General features: G+C 38.7%; 1 long non-coding RNA gene across 4 annotated transcripts in view; it reads left to right on the top strand.

Moving 5' to 3' along the window:
* Window positions 1-16,132, top strand: part of LOC146402227 (uncharacterized) — a 228,003-nt gene that overhangs the window by 43,641 nt on the left and 168,230 nt on the right. Inside the window, exons 3-4 of one of the 4 annotated variants that reach the window (XR_014805570.1) lie at window positions 4,456-4,612; window positions 4,742-7,552. The exons of the other annotated variants lie outside the window; for them this stretch is intronic. This is a non-coding gene — a long non-coding RNA (uncharacterized LOC146402227). Of the gene's footprint in view, window positions 1-4,455; window positions 4,613-4,741; window positions 7,553-16,132 lie in introns of those variants that run through there. 4 annotated transcript variants of the gene reach the window in all.

Below are 16,132 nucleotides of genomic sequence, written 5' to 3'. Positions count from 1 at the left end.
AGGGAGAAACATAATTAAGACACATTCTCTCTCCTTAAGGAGTGTTGAAATAGTAAATAGTGTTCAAATACTTTACTATAAAATTGTTTTGGAGTTCCTGTCGTGGCTCAGTGGTTAACGAATCTGACTAGGAACCATGAGGTTGCCGGTTCGATCCCTGGCCTTGCTCAGTCGGTTGAAGATCAGGTGTTGCCGAGAGCTGTGGTGTAGGTCGCAGACGCAGCTCAGATTTTGAGTTGCTGTGGCTCTGGCATAGGCCAGTGGCTATAGCTCTAATTAGACCCTCAGACCCCTAGTCTGGGAACCTCCATATGTTGCAGGTGTGGCACTAGAAAAGGAAAAAAAAAAATTGTTTTAAACCAGCGCTCTTTCTTTGATTTTTTTTTTTTTTTTTTTTTTTTTAAGGCCGCACTCATTGCATATGAAAATGCCCAGGCTGGGGTCAAATCGGAGCTACAGCTGTAGCTATACCACAGCCACAGCAATGCAGGGTCTGAGCCACATCTGTGACCTACACTGCAGCACCTGGCAGCGCCAGATCACTGACCGCTGAGCGAGGCCAGGGATGGAACCCCATCCTCATGAATATTAGTTGAATCATTTCTGCTATGCTACAACGGGAACTCGTTTTAACCAATGGACTTAACTTATATTTTTTGACTTTGTTTAAATGTGTAATTTTGCTTCCTAGACCTCAAGAAAATAAAACACTTCTCATCTTCTGTGTTCCCTACTGTCACCACCATCTGACTCTCATGTTATCTTTTTTTAAAAAAATTGTAACTGCTTTTTACTTTTTAAAAATTATAGTTAACTTACAATGTTGTGCCAGTTTCTGCAGTATAGCAAAGTGACCCAGTCATTGAAAATACATACATTCTATTTCTTACCTTCCATCACGGTCTATCCCAAGAGATGGATATAAATCCCTGTAGGCCCTGATTGCTTATCCATTCTAAATGTAATAGTTGGCATCTACTAACCTCAAATTCCCAGCTGATCTCAATTCCTCTACCCTCCCTCTTGGCAACCACTGTTCTCCATGTCGGTGAGTCTATTGCTGTTTGGTAGATAGGTTCATTTGTGCCACATTTTAGATTCCACATGTAAGTGGTATCGTTAAGATATTTGTCTATGTCTTTGACTTACTTCACTTAATAATGAATAGTGTCCAGTTGCATCCATGTTGCTGTGAATGGCTTTACTTCATTCTTTTTAATGGCTGAGTAGTATTCCATTGTGTATATGCACCACATCTTAATCCATTTATCTGTCGATGGACATTTAGGTGGTTTCTGTCTTGGCTGTTGTGAGTAGTGCTGTAATGAACATGGGGATGCATGTATCTTTTTGAATTAGTTTTGACTGGGTATAGGCCCAGGAGTGGGATTGCTGGATTATATGGTAGTTCTATATTTACTTTTCTGAGGAACCTCTATACTGTTTGCTATAGTAATTGCACCAATTTACATTCCCACCAACAGTGTGGGAGGGTCCCTTTTTCTCCACACGATCTCCAGCATTTGTTATTCATAGATTTTTCTAACAATGGCCTTTTTGATGAGTGCAGGTGGTACATCATTCTAGTTGGGATTTGTGTTTCTCTAATAAACAGCGATGAGCATTTTTTCATGTGCCTGCTATCTTTTAGTTTGATAGCCAGATGTTCAAAAAGTAAATAGCTTTATCAAAGATTTGTCTCTTAATTCTTATACTATCACTTGCTCATTTTTGCAAGTGCTGAGTATTTTTGAGTTTATTGAGGGCTCTGTGCTACTTGACAAGAAGATAATAAGAACCATCTGTATAATTCTTAAAACCTCCTGAAGTAGAATTTAAAGACATTTAGAAGACTATAAAACACGGTTTCCAACCTACCTTTGAAGGCAGCATTGACACTCCATTTAAACGTACAGTTCCCTCAGAGCTGGGGTCCCCCAAAGCTCTGAGTCAAGATGGTGAAAACATAATCTTAGAGGCAGATTCAGGTATTCCTTTGTAAGACTATGAAGAAGACTATCCATGATAGAAAATTATACTTGAGTTCATAGTAGAAAGGAAAGGAGAACCTTTCCAGGGAGAGGCAGAAGAAGTAAAATGCTAATGAACAGTACTTCTGCTTTATTTTTTAAATTTCAAATAAAGTTAGTATTAGACTGAACCATTTTGGCCACCCGAAACGGCAGTTTCAAAGTTACATCTGGAGTTCCCGTGGTGGCGCAGTGGTTAATGAATCTGACTCGGAACTATGAGGTTGCAGGTTCGATCTGTGGCCTTGCTCAGTGGGTTAAGGATTTGGCGTTGCCGTGAGCTGTGGTGTAGGTCACATACGCTACACCAAACATGTATGATGTTTTTTTTTTTTTTTTTTTTTTTTTTTTTTTCAGCCAAGCGTGGATCTGATGGTGGCTGTGGCTGTGGCATAGGCCAGAAGCTGTAGCTTTCATTGGATCCCTAGGCTGGGAACCTCCATATGCTGTGGGTGCAGCCCTTAAAAAAAAAAAAAGAAAAAGAAAAAAAAAAAAAGCCAAGTTACACCTAACAATGGTTAAATATCTTGGGAATTGTGGCTGAATCAGTTGGCAGTTGAAAACTCCAATTTTGAAATTAGCAGTTGAAGAAACATAGGAATATATTAACAAAACATGCTACGGATACATGAACAAGAACATCAATTCGTAAAAAAAGGTATCCTAGCCAAGAATACCAACATTTGTGAAGGTTAGACTAATGGCATCAGAATAGTTAAACTGTTCATCTGATTCACGGCAGAGTACAATGACAACTCATGTGGAAATTTAAAAATTGAGAAACTTTAAGTGGGCTACAGAAAAAAGAGATAAGTTGGTGATTTCATTGCCCAAATCTTAGCTAAAAATACTTTAATCCAGCTTGTTGAAACTTGGGCATTTAGCAACAGTGTTTGAACTTATTCAAAAAAGGAAAATTAAACAATGAGGTGACATTATTGGACACTGACATTAGACAGTTTTTTTAGCTCATGGAATATGACAGCTGAAAGGATTAATAAGCTGTCGTTTTCAGATCACTTGAAATCTCTTACTTGGCTGAAGAGAGGAAAACACCTTCTCCCTTTAAGTAGAACTGGTGAGGGGCAGAACTGTGAAGTAGGGGAAGGTTGTTGTCTACTTGGTTCCAGGCTCTTCTTTTTAGGTAGTTTAGTGTCCACACCTGTCAATACCTATTTTCAGAAAAAGACCTGAAAAACTCATTCCTACTCGTTCACTTTCTGACCACTTTCTGAAAAAGATGGTGAGGAGATGAGACGTCATGTCCTAACTTCCTGAAAGTTGAAGCTACCAGGACTGCTTGGTATAAAGAAAGGAAGGAAGATGGCAGGGGGTGGGTAAGAAATTTAAAAGGTGTGTGCTAGGAGATAATGCACATGAAACGTAGTACAGAACATGCTGCCCAAGATAAGATAGTGTAATAAGCAGTAATAATGAAAGCTATAATTATAATGGAGAGGGTTTTAGTTTATGGTTCCAAAAAGAAGAACAGATCAGCGAGGTAGATTGTAGTTGACTGGAAGGAAAAAAAAAATAGTTGAATAGAACTTAGCAAAAATGAAGTGAGCCATTCCCAAAGAAGACTTTGTAATGATTGGAGCAGTTACATACAGTCCAGATCTGTCATTGCCAAATCTGGTCACACATCAGAGAACCTGAGGTAGAAGCTTGTTAAAAGTAGCCCATCTCAGGCGATCTCTAACCCACATTCCTTTCCTCCCCCTGACCAGAGAACTGCTGTTTCCACTATAAATTAGTCTCACCTATTCTGGATCCTCATATGAATGGAATCATCTGGAATGTGTCTTTTGTGTGTGTGTGTGAGGATTCTTTGAACATGTTTTTGAGATTTGTCCACATGTTTTGTATATAAATTTTATTGATGAGAAATAAACGCATATATTTTTTCTATGTCATCTATGTGCTAAGCAAAGTATTGATGTTTGGGGCTCACAGTGGTGAACAAAGCCAGATCCCGACTCTGATGGTGCTCATAATTTAGAGGTGAAAAACTTGAGGATTCCTTACAAACTGAAAACATGTGATAATCTATTCTGTGGACTTTTCAGGGCACTTCAGTTAATACAGCTCAAGATGTCAGGACTTCAGTGCTTTAGTTTTCTTGATCTCCTCTCCTCTATCTCTGTTACGGAGGTAACTAAATCAAAGAGTCAATAAAATAAATTAGCTCATTAGTGAATAATCATACGTCTATATATCTGTTTTTATGGACAGCCTCAGTATGCCCAAAGGAAAGCAGAAGCTTACAGACTTAGCACTTCACTATAAACAAGGGATCGGCAATACTTGAGTAAGCTGCTTTTAGCAAAAGGAAGTAGAGTTAGGATAATTATCGAAGGTTTATGAAATTTATAAATGATCCAAGTAATGACCCAAATAGTCCAGATAATCATTCTTTTTTCAGATACCCATTCTTGAAGCTTTCCCAGTGAGAGGTTTCATATTTTGAAAACACCAGTAGATTGAGGAAGAAAGTGATGATGAGCTGTGACTTGAGGTGTTGTATGGATGTGGTTGAATCGGCAGAAATCAAGCGCCGTATGGAGATGGTGTCCGTGGCAGTGCCTATGTATGAACCAGGATGTGCCTTCCCCAGGCACTTCCATGTGAATACATTGCTGGGGTGAGAGCCTGGAACCAAGCAATGACTGGAGAAATCAAGCGCTGTATGGAGATGGTGTCCGTGGCAGTGCCTATGTATGAACCAGGATGTGCCTTCCCCAGGCACTTCCATGTGAATACATTGCTGGGGTGAGAGCCTGGAACCAAGCAATGACTGGAAACGATGAAGATATGCATTGAAAGAGGTGAGATTGATGAATAAGTACCAAATGAATCAAGAGGTGAGATGGGGTTCAAGACAGACACCAGATGGAGCCATTGAGAAAGACATTTGAGGTAGAGAAGCAGCTGATCCTTGTTTTTCATGGCTTAAGTCAACTTGCCTGCTTGGTAAAATTTATTTGGAACCCCAAGATGAATACTCATAGTGCCTTTGCCGTATCTGTGGACATGATGGGTGACAGATTTGAGACATGCTACATGCATGTTCTCAGCGGAGGTCAGAGAAGGTGGTGACCTTCTGCCTCCCAGAGCTCATACTGTAACTAAGTTACGGGTTTTTTGGTGGCCTATTTGGTGTCACATTTCCCACACTTTTGTGCCTTTTGCTGATCTTACTGTTTAAAATGTCCCCAAAGTATAATGTCACGTGTTATGAAGTGTTTGGTACACACAAGAAGGATGTGATGTATCATACGGGGAGAACACATTTTAGATAAACTTCTTGATGTGTAAGTTACTGTTTGGTTGGTCATGAGTTCAGTGTTCGTGACAAAAGTGTATTAATGTGTTTATAAACGTAAAACAATGTTATGAATTGATGGGTTGTTGAACATAGGACTAGAAGCTCACAAGAACCCAACTCAGTATTTCCCCTAAGGGTAGGGTAGTTGTTGAGCGTTTGCTTATTCAAGGTGTCCAGAAACTTAATAGAATAGAACTATCACCAGTAATGAGAATCCATTGTGATACCTTGGATGGGTCAAAGAAGTAGATGCACACTTGAGTGTTGCTCATCTTCTAAGTTGAGATCCTTGGAGTTTTTTTTTTTAGGAACACTTACTTTTGAGAGTACACTGGCATATCATAGTCTTTAGAGTGGTACACGTTTTTGTGAAATAGTCTACTTATATGGGAGGGTGGTAGGCTCAGTATTCCATTTATCTAAACCCACCCTGATAAACCAGTAATTGTGGAATTATGTTCATTTGATAACTTGTGAAAAATTGCTGCTTTTCCCTTAAACATAATCCTAGTAAAAGAATGACTTATATAGCTGGAATCATCACTTTAATTTGGATTTATGTAGAGATTTGTTTGTTTTCAGACCTTTTAGGAGTCCTCCTTGTCCCGGGTCTGACTCCTGGGGCTGGAATTAGGACCTGGTGTGCAGTTTGTGAAGGAAGTTCTAATAAGGCTTCATGAACAAATACAGGGCTTGCAAGAAAATAGGCCATGGACTGTAGAATAAAGTGATGGAGGAAGTAGAGAAAGTGGATGGGGAAACCTCAAAACTGACCATCTGCTGAGACAGCTGGGAGGCCAGAAAGGTGAAACTGAGGACAACAGGGAACAGGCAGCTGAGATGAGAGAGAAAATGAAGGTCAGGGTAAGGTTCAACAGAGGACTCCACATTTGCTGACTTGAGGGTCACTCTTCTTGTGCTTGGGACCTAAAAGTATCCAGAAAAGTGCTGGACCTTCCTGGCTATTTTTTCTTTTCTTTCTTTCTTTTTTTTTTTTTTTGGTCTTTGTCTTTTTGTCTTTCCTTGGGCCGCTCTTGCAGCATATGGAGGTTCCCAGGCTAGGGGTCTAATCAGACTTGTAGCTACTGGCCTACACCATAGCCACAGCAATGCGGGATCTGAGCCACGTCTGTGATCTACCCCACAGCTCATGGCAACACTGGATCCTTAACCCACTGAACGAGGCCAGAGGTCAAAGCCGCCTGGTTCCTAGTCAGAGTCGTTAACCACTGAGCCACAGTGGGAACTCCATCTTCCTGGGTATTTTAATCATAGTAATGTGAGTAACCAAGCACTGTTATGTATCTGTTTTGTTTGGACATAAAACACAGATGTTATAGACCTTATTTGTAATGATCTGTAGAGTATAAAGTGCACCTAGGAAATGATAGATAAGACAATAATAGCATCTAAAATTGAATATGTAGGTGTTGGGAAATAGCAAAAAGTGAAGAGGATCCTTGACCTCAATTTGGTAAATGTAGAACCAGCTCCACAAACGTTATCTCATCTTTAATTTCAGAAAAATAAAAGGTAGGGAATATAAGGTAAAATATATCGTAAAATTAACTTTTATTTTTTAATTATTATTTTATTTTTTTTCTTGTTTTATTTTAATTTTTTTCCACTGTACAGTGTGGGGACCAAGTTACTCTTACATGCATACATCTGTTGCAATGTAGGTATCTAGACATAGTTCTTGAAGCTCCTGGCAAATCCATTCCAAGTTGTATCCAATAACCCCAAGTTCCCGATCCCTCCCACTTCTTCCTTCTCCCCCTGGGCGGCCACAAGTCTATTCTCCAAGTCCATGAGTTTCTTTTCTGTGGAAAGGTTCATTTGTGTTGTATATTAGATTCCAGTTATAAGTGATATCATATAGTACTTGTCTTTGTCTTTCTGACTCATTTCACTCAGTCTGAGAGTCTCTAGTTCCATTCATGTTGCTGCAAATGGCATTATTTTATTCTTTTTAATGGCTGACTAGTATTCCATTGTTGTATATATACCACATCTTCCTAATCCAATCATCTGTCAATGGACATTTGGATTGTTTCCATGTCTTGGCTATTGTGAATAGTGCTGCCATGAACATGCAGGTGCATGTGTCTCTTTTAAGTAGAGAAAAACACTGTTTTATTTTAAGACTATGTACTGTAAGAAAAGCTCACTGATACCATGCAAAAAAAAAAAATGTAAAACCAAATTTACTCTGAAATCTTACCGAATACCCACTTTGTTTAGCACTATGCAGAGGTATTATTAATAAAAGAATGAGTAGCCTCTTTCCTTAACTTCTAAAGTCAGAACAGAGAAAATTCTGAGGAAACATCATTGCACTAAAAGAAGCCAAGTGTCACAATTTATTTTTATGTTACTAAATTATATATGTGATGTTACTTGAGATTTTTATTTGATTTTCTTGCTCTAAATATAATCACTTTTTTCTCCACTTGTCTTCAGTATTTTTCCAACAGTTGGACTATGATGTATCTAGGTGTTTTTTGGTAGGTTGTTTTTCCTTAAAAAAAAAAAAAAACCTCCTTGAGGTTCTTTGGGATTCTTGGATCTGTGGGTTTTTTAAAATGAATTTTGGAAAATTCTTGACCAGTATTTCTTGAAATAATTGTTTCTCTATTTTCTGTCTTGGATTTGAGTTACATATACATTAGGCCTTTGGATATTACTCTACAGCTATGTTTTTTCCATTTAAAACTTTCATTATTTTTCTCCCTTTCTTTGTTTCGGTTTGGATACTTGTATTAATCTATTTTTGTTTTGTTTTGTTTTTAGGGCTACACCTGTGACATATGGACGTTCCCAGGCTAGGGGTTGAATCGGAGCTTATAGCTGCTGGGCTATGCCACAGCCTCAACAACGCCAGATCTGAGCTGCATCGGCAACCTATGCCACAGCTCAGGGCAACACGGGATTCTTAACCCACTGAGTGAGGCCGGGGATTGAACCTGCATCCTTGTGGATACTAGTTGGATTCTTAACCCACTGAGTCACAACAGAAACTCCCTATTAATCCAGCTTTAGATTCATGGTGTCCTATCTGCTAATAAGCTCATCAAAGGAATTCTTCATTTCTAATATTACGTGTTTTTTTTTGTTTTTTACTTAAAAACAGCATTTCCATTGGAGTCTTTTTTTTTTTGTATTCTGCATCACCACTGATACTTCCTGTTGGTTCTTATGTGTTGCCCAATTCTTCCTCTGGATCCTTTAATATACTAATACTTAAAGTCCCTGTGTGTAAGTTCCAACATCTAAGCCATCTCTGTGTTGGCTCCTGTTGCTTGTTTGGTCATTTGACACTGGTTGCCTTATCTTGCTTTTGTGTATGTCTTTTACTTTTTATTGAAAGCTGGACATAATGTGTAGAAGAATTGAAGCGACAGGGTTAAATAGTATTTCTGCTTGGTGGTGGGCATGCCTTCTCTTGTTTCATGCCATTAGTGTGGGGGTTGAAGCAGTCTATTGAGGAGTTGAGCTAGATTTGGGTTTTGTCATTGCTTTTATTATCTTCAGTTCACCACAGGCTTCAGATTACTCCAGTGGTGGCTGCCGTTACCTTGTGCTTAGTGTGGCAAAGGGGTGCTGGACATTTTTTTCAAAGTTATCATTCTACCCTGTCTGCCCAAGAGAGCAGTGTGTCTCAGTTCATGTTGCATGAATTGGTACTGGGCTTTGGGTGGGCACAGGGAGTTCTTGATTGGGTTGGTCCAGCCCCTCTGAGCCTGGACTTTGGAGTTAAGGTTTTCTCAGTATTCCTGCCTCTTGTCCCCTTGACAGCCCGACTCTGCCTTGTGTCTGTGGTTGATGTTAGGTAGAGAGAATTTGGCTCTCTTCTAGCAGAAGCTGACGGATGGGTATCAGTGCAGAATAATTCCAGAGACAAAGGGTTTCTGCTTGTGCCCCTCCCTGCATTGTTGCAGATCAGTGGATCTTGGCCTGGATTCTGGGGACAACAGGGTTTGTGTTCCTCCTTTAATCTGTGTGCATATGTATTATCATGCTAATTAAAACAGAATTTTGGGATCTACTAGAAAGCACTAAAATGCTCAAAGGGGAAACATAACTCTCCTTTTCTCCTAACAGTAGGATGGTTGAAATAGTTGAAATAATATTAATAGTACTAACCTTGATCTTCCTTGAAGCTGATTCTGAATCCCAAGTCCTAGGACCTTGGAACTCTAACGACCTCTGTCTCTCCCCCTCCTCTCTGCTTCAGAGGAATTAAATGGGAGGATTGAGGCTGAATGTCTCTTATTGCAAGTTGAGCAAAAGTTCTAGAAGCTGGGTGAGCAATGCAGGGGCTGAGGGGGCCTGTAGTGGCAAGTATGAGGGCAACTACACGGTGGGAAGGGACCATATGGATGTAAGGAACAAAACGAGAGGAAAGGAGGAGTTAAAATTTATTTTATGTTACTTTTTTACAGTGCTTACGTTGTAGCAGGGCAAAAATGGAGAGATCTTTATCAGGTCCCCCCGCCCCCGCCATGGTTTTTTTTTTTTTTTTTTTTTGCCTTTTTCTAAAGTTTTTTTTTTGTTGTTGTTGTTGTTGCATAAAAGCTTTTCACTTTGGTAATGAATACTAAGGGGAGAATACATAGGTGTGTAGGGCCACAGTGGAAAACATGTATTGGAAAATTCAGATTTGTGAACCTGTACAGTCAAGGTAACTTTCCATGCTAGCTGTGAGGTGTCTTTTTCTTTCTTTAAAGTATTTATTATACATTCTTCATCCCCTCAAAATCAAGTATTCTATTGTGTTCCAGAACTAGGATTTTGTTTCTATGTGAATATGTGGAAAGGATTTTTTGTATTTCTCCAAGTGTAAGATCAACACTTGTCCCACATTTTGTATCACTGAGATGGGAATGTGTTTTACCATTGATGGACTATTGAAACTAAAGTGGCATGGTTTTTTCTCAGTAAATAAAATGCTTTACAATTAATAACATTAGACTTTAGGGAAATAGGATATTACAGATAGATTTCAGATTAAGAAACTAATCACCATCTCACTTGGGTGGAAGTGGGTGGAACTTTCTTGATATTTTCTAGACATGATTTTGTTTGAAATGTTTAAAACCTTACATTTAAATTTTAAAAGTATAATAACTTTTAACTATGGTACAAAATAAAATGCCTCTTTCTATAGGTTTATATATTCTGATTGTCTCCTCGGCTTCTCATTTTAATTGCAATCTCCTCAGAAATTTGACCACTATATTTTCACTCATTTTCAGAGCAAATAGGTTATATTTTACATTCCTTAAAAGGATCCCCCAATATGTTATACACATAGAGAAATTAGGCTGAAGTACTTAAGTTCTCTTATTGCTTAAAAGGGGACACATAATCAGAGGACAGGATTTTACTGTCATGACCATGTAAATGGTGGCAGAAGTCTAGACCAGGAAGAACTCTTGGGTTAATTTATGAAGTTTTGTTGGTTTTTGTGGGGAAAATCATAATTTGTTTTTTGCCTCATAGGATTCCAGTTATCTTGATTAGAGTGTCTGGATATCAAAAGATGACTAAATCTTGCTGCCTTTTCTGAAGTGAATGGTGTGTGCAATAACAATTTTAAAAACTCAAGTTACTCGTAAGCACTCTTAGCTTGAATTAAGGCAGAGAGTCTTACTTATTCTAAATGCATGACCTTGGCATCAACAAAGTACAGTCAAGTACCATATTTGCTTAGTAGATTTGTTTATTGTTACTAGATTTGTCCATTATCATTTCTGGGTCATATATGTATATAGTTTTCAGGTCAGATAATCTGAGAAAGTAAACTATGAACATAAAATTTAAAACTCTGCTATGAGGAGTTGTCACTTTGACACAGGAAAATAAGTTGATGTAAAGAAAACTGCTTCTTTTGCTACTTTGATTTAAAAGATTTTATTTGATTTAGTGACTTCTTTCAGACCCAAATTCTCAACCATTTCCTCTCATCTATTCATTCTTCACTCCAGAAATGCACAACTTCTTTGACTTGTATATTCTGCATAGACAGAACAATAGGATAGAATTTTGACAAAGCAAAATAACCACCATCAAACCAAAGTCATTACTGAGTATCGGCATGTGTATTGGAAGGATTACAGGGAGCCATAACTGGCTCTCTAATCAAGCCAGTTACTCTCGTTCTGGGGCCAACAGTGAAGAGATTAAAAAAAAAAAAATCTACATAGAGGATCCTTTTAGGGATTTGAGAAGCTCCATCTAGAAGCATGTGTACTGAATCAAAAGACCAAAACAAGTTAATTTTTATGCTATTTTAACACACTGGAATGAGATAAAAAGGTCAAAATGAACTCTGCTATGTAACTAGAAATGCTTCTGGAGGAGTGATGTGATAGGCTGGATTTAGGAAGAGATAAATGTTGGACTTAGGTCTTGGGGAGTGTAGTTGGAGTCTTGGCATTGGTGGGGTGAAAAGAAACAAGCACCTCGTTAGAAAATTCCAGGGTATCAATAAATCAGGTGAGCTTTGGGTTGGTTGGAGGTGTGGGATCAGAAAGAAAGGGTATACTTATTAAGCACTCATGTCAAAGTTATTCAAGATCAGTAGAGAATCAACCACAAATGCATAGAGAGACCCTTTTCACCAGAAAAGCTGCTTTCCCCCTTATATTTAATAACTGAAGTGCAAATATAATTTATAGTGAATATTTATGTATAAATAATTGTTCTTCAGTTAAGAAATAAAAAGTGGAAACCGGGGAAAATAGACCCATAGAGGTATTAGAGGTGTATGGAGTGGCCTTTGGGATTAAAAGGTGTTTTGAAAAGAATTCAAAAGGAAAACATGTATCAAAGCATGATACCAACAGGACGGAAAGTATTATTTAAAAGCCTAATCACTATATATCATGCCACAATCTCACTATTTCTCAAATGTATAAGACCGTATTAAAAACGAATTACAAAGCTCGATGGCTTCAGGGCAGGTTCAGAGAGGGGGAAAAAAGCCCTTTGTAAAATATGGAAACCATCTTGAGTTAAACAAATGCCAGAAAAAATTATAATTGTAAAAATGAGACGTCGACTATCGTTCTTACAGTGGCTGTGTTGTTTCCAATAACAATTTGGCGTTTTATTTAGTCTGTAACAATCTACAATTGAAATATAAAATAAAGATTTTTCTTCTCTTTCCCTCTGAAGTTGTGTGCCAAGCTAAGCAGAACTGAACGAGACATCTGTGGATGATTAAAACAAGCTTTCCTATGAGGTTTTGACTAGAAAGTAAACATGGATTTTATCCATAGTCAACAGCATTTACAAATGTAAAGGGAGGAAGCTACTGAGTTTTTGAAGAATGAGCTGTTACAGAGGAAATGGAAGTATGGAACGGCAGATGGCGATAATTAGTTCCATACGGGGAAAGGCTTCTATTAAAAAAAGACAGTGAGTGGCTCTGGTTGGGTGATACTTTATTGAAGCAATGTTGGTGTCTTATTTCCTATCTTTGTCTTTCTAGGTTTGTCCCCGTTCACAAAACCAATCCCATGTGACTAACACGTGTGGGATGTGTGTGGGAGTGTATGTTCCCGCGAGCGAGTGAGAAAACTTTGTGTTGGGAATTATCTGGGCTGGTGGAACTGCCCACTGGGTGCCTATCTATTTCTTCGACCTGGGATTGTCAATTCTCTAATCTTGCTTGCTTAACTATCTGGGGTCAGAGTATCCTAAGTTCTTGAGACTGGGTTATATAGTGCTTGAGAACGCTGGCTTTGCTGACCCTGCCTGGATTTGAATTCTGCTGCCCCCACTCATTCGTTGCATGAACTTGGAGAGTGTCCTAACCTTTCTATGCCTTAGGTTTCTCGTCTATACAGGGGAGAAGAGTTACAGTGTCTGCCTTGGAATATTGTCTGACCTAGTGGCACATTTGTTGTAAGGATGAAAAGGAATGAATATATGTAAAAGGGATCCACCCAGGGTCACTCGGACCCCACTGTAGACCTACCGAATCAGAATCTATATTTTTGATCACGTACTCTTATTCAGCAAATAATTTTTGATGACTTACCCTTACAGGCTTGTTGATATAGTCGGTAACTGACATGTACCGTTCTTCTAGTAGAAAACAGACATTTTATAACATACACGAGATCTTAGAGATTAAAAAGCTATAAAAAGCTTGAGCATCTTTTTTTTTTTTTTTTTTTTTTCCCCCATTCCCAGTGGATTAGGATTTAGAGGTCACTGGTTTGGAATATATTTCTTGAATTGAAGGGATGTGAAAAAGTAGTACTGAGGTCAACTAGCCAAAATCTTCAGGCAACAACAGCAAATAACAGGGCACACAGCCCCAGAGCTTTGGTAATCAGTTTCTCCTTTCCTGTTGGGTTTGCCAAGGCCAAATGTGACATCCTGTTTCCCAGTTCCCTGTGTTTTGCATTGAAACAATATTTTTCTTTACTTTTATTGTGTTCTTGGTGCCTTTTAATATTGCCAACCAACTCACTGTTTGCAGTTGTGACCTTGACATTATTCAAAATCCTCTGTTCTTAGCCACAAATGTCTATAGCTTTCCAAAAGATGAAGGAAGCTCTTTGTTTTTAATTGTTGATAAAGGTTTCCTCACTTGTACCTTATTTCAATTTTCTTCTCAATTGGCAGCTGTTGCAGCAGTGTTCTTAGTTCTGGGTCACTGGCCGCCCCGCCTCAGTTATGCTGCATGACATGCAGAGGTGTTAATCTTCTTTTGTTCCTGCTCACAGCCTTTCTGTAGCTTTATAATTATCCGAGGTGGTAACAGCTCTTAAGAACATACTCTGTCACCTTGAAATCAAGTGGGTTTTAGCTGAAAACTTCAGGCAAGGTCTTAAAGATGTTGTTTCTCTCAGCTATGAATAGTGAGGGAGAATCTGAACATGACAGTCCTTCGGTGTAATGATATTTCAGTGATGGAGTCCCATTACCCCGCATAATGTAGGATGTTGATGTTTTATGCAAACATGGAATCCTTGCCACTGACGGTGGGAAGGAGAGCGATTGCTACCTGAAATAGGGGCAACACAGGATGGCACTATAGAGGAATGACACGAAGCCCAAAATAATAGCAGTGATTTTCTGCTTCCTATCATGTCATTTTTAGAATGCACATGATGGCCTAGGCAGCTGCGACAGTTGTGAGCAGTGTTCAGGGCACCCCTTATACAAATGCCTTACACATTCACATTGATTATACATGGTTATCGAAATGAAGTAATTCGTTTATGTCCTTGATGACTTCTTGTAATCAAAAGAACTTCATCATTGAATTGCTCGTAGGTCAGCTTGCATTTGAATTATCATGCCTATTCTTTTACACTGGTAACATGTTGAAGAAAGAAATCATTGCTGCCTTAATGACACCAACTTTGTGGTGAATATTCAAGAACAATAATAAGGTAGTATACATTGCTATTGAGAAACGTAAGAACAGGAGTTTCATCTAATTTGAATAACCTGTATGTGCCATGCACGGATTAATGATTTATAAACGAATGGAATACAACAAAATATACACAAAATTACCAAGAATTGAATCTGTTAGAGTTCTTGTAGGAACATGGTAACAGACTGGAATTCCATACGCCTACCTCCCTTCCTAAAAATCACACAAGGGGAAAGCAACATAAAATAGAGAAAAGGATGCGTGGCCTGAGTGATGAGGGGTCACCCGTGAAGATGTGTGGGGAAGACCATTCCAGGGTGGCAGAGCAAAGGCTCTGGGATAGAAATGAGGGGAAGAGAAGGCAGATCTGTAGTGTTTGATTAAAGTGAGGAGTTGGGAGAGTATAAGGAGATGGTAGAGAAATAAGCAGGATTCTGAACATGCAGCGTCTTAGTGGCTAGAGGAAAATATTTGCCTATTATTACAATACAGTAGACAGCCATTGGAGTATTTATAGCAGGGGAGTGATAGTTTTAATTACTCTTTAAAAGGGATGACTTTGTTATTGGGAAAATTGTTGACAATTGATGAAGATTTATAGATTAGATAATAAATTTGTATCAGTGTTAACTTGCTGATTTTTTTTTTTTTTTTTTTTTTTTTGGTAAGTGGACTCTATGGAAGAGAAAGTTCTTGATTTAGGAAATACACCTGGAAGTATTGAGGGGTAAAATGGTGAGATTGTTACTGAATTGGTCACTTGGACCCATGTCTGGGGACCTCGAGCAGGGAGGTTCTTCTCTCCGCTTGGATTTAGACAGCCAATAACAAAACCAGTGCTGAGACGGAAACAACAAAAGGTTTAGTCCATGGCCAAAGGATGGAGAAGCAGGAACTTAAGTTTGCAAATCAACTTCTCAACCTGATACCATATGTATAAGACAACATGTATATATGTATATAAGAGGGTCAATGAAAAAGAGAGGGAATTGGAAAGAGTTTGAAGAATATTCTTGACTTTCTCAAGAACAGGGGTGTGGCTTGGACACAGAACTGAGGCAACACGCCTTTTGCAGTCCTTGTATGGGCTCTTCTGGTTGTTGTCATGGTAACTGTCAGCAGTCTAGGGGCTGGAGGATGTGTCATTTAGCATGCTAGTATATTACAGTGAGTATAATCAGGCTTAAGGTCTATTGGAAATCAAATGTTGACCATCCTAAGCCTCGTTTGTTTTAGCCAGTTGTTGTTTTTCTTTGCAGCTTCCTCCTGAAACTTAGGTAAGAGGAATTGCTTTCCATTCAAGGGAGGGGCAGGAACATGATTCTGGGGCAACGGCTCTGGTAACAAGATGTTGACAATACATTATTGTCA

Source organism: Sus scrofa, chromosome 6 (genome assembly GCF_054392235.1).
Source record: "Sus scrofa isolate SSC_HxYL_T2T_F1_AM1 chromosome 6, Sscrofa_HxYL_maternal_Yorkshire_Landrace_v2.0, whole genome shotgun sequence".
NCBI classification, from domain to species: Eukaryota; Metazoa; Chordata; class Mammalia; order Artiodactyla; family Suidae; genus Sus; species Sus scrofa.
Note: the sequence above shows the minus strand (reverse complement) of the source record. Positions and strands in the feature narration are given on the sequence as shown.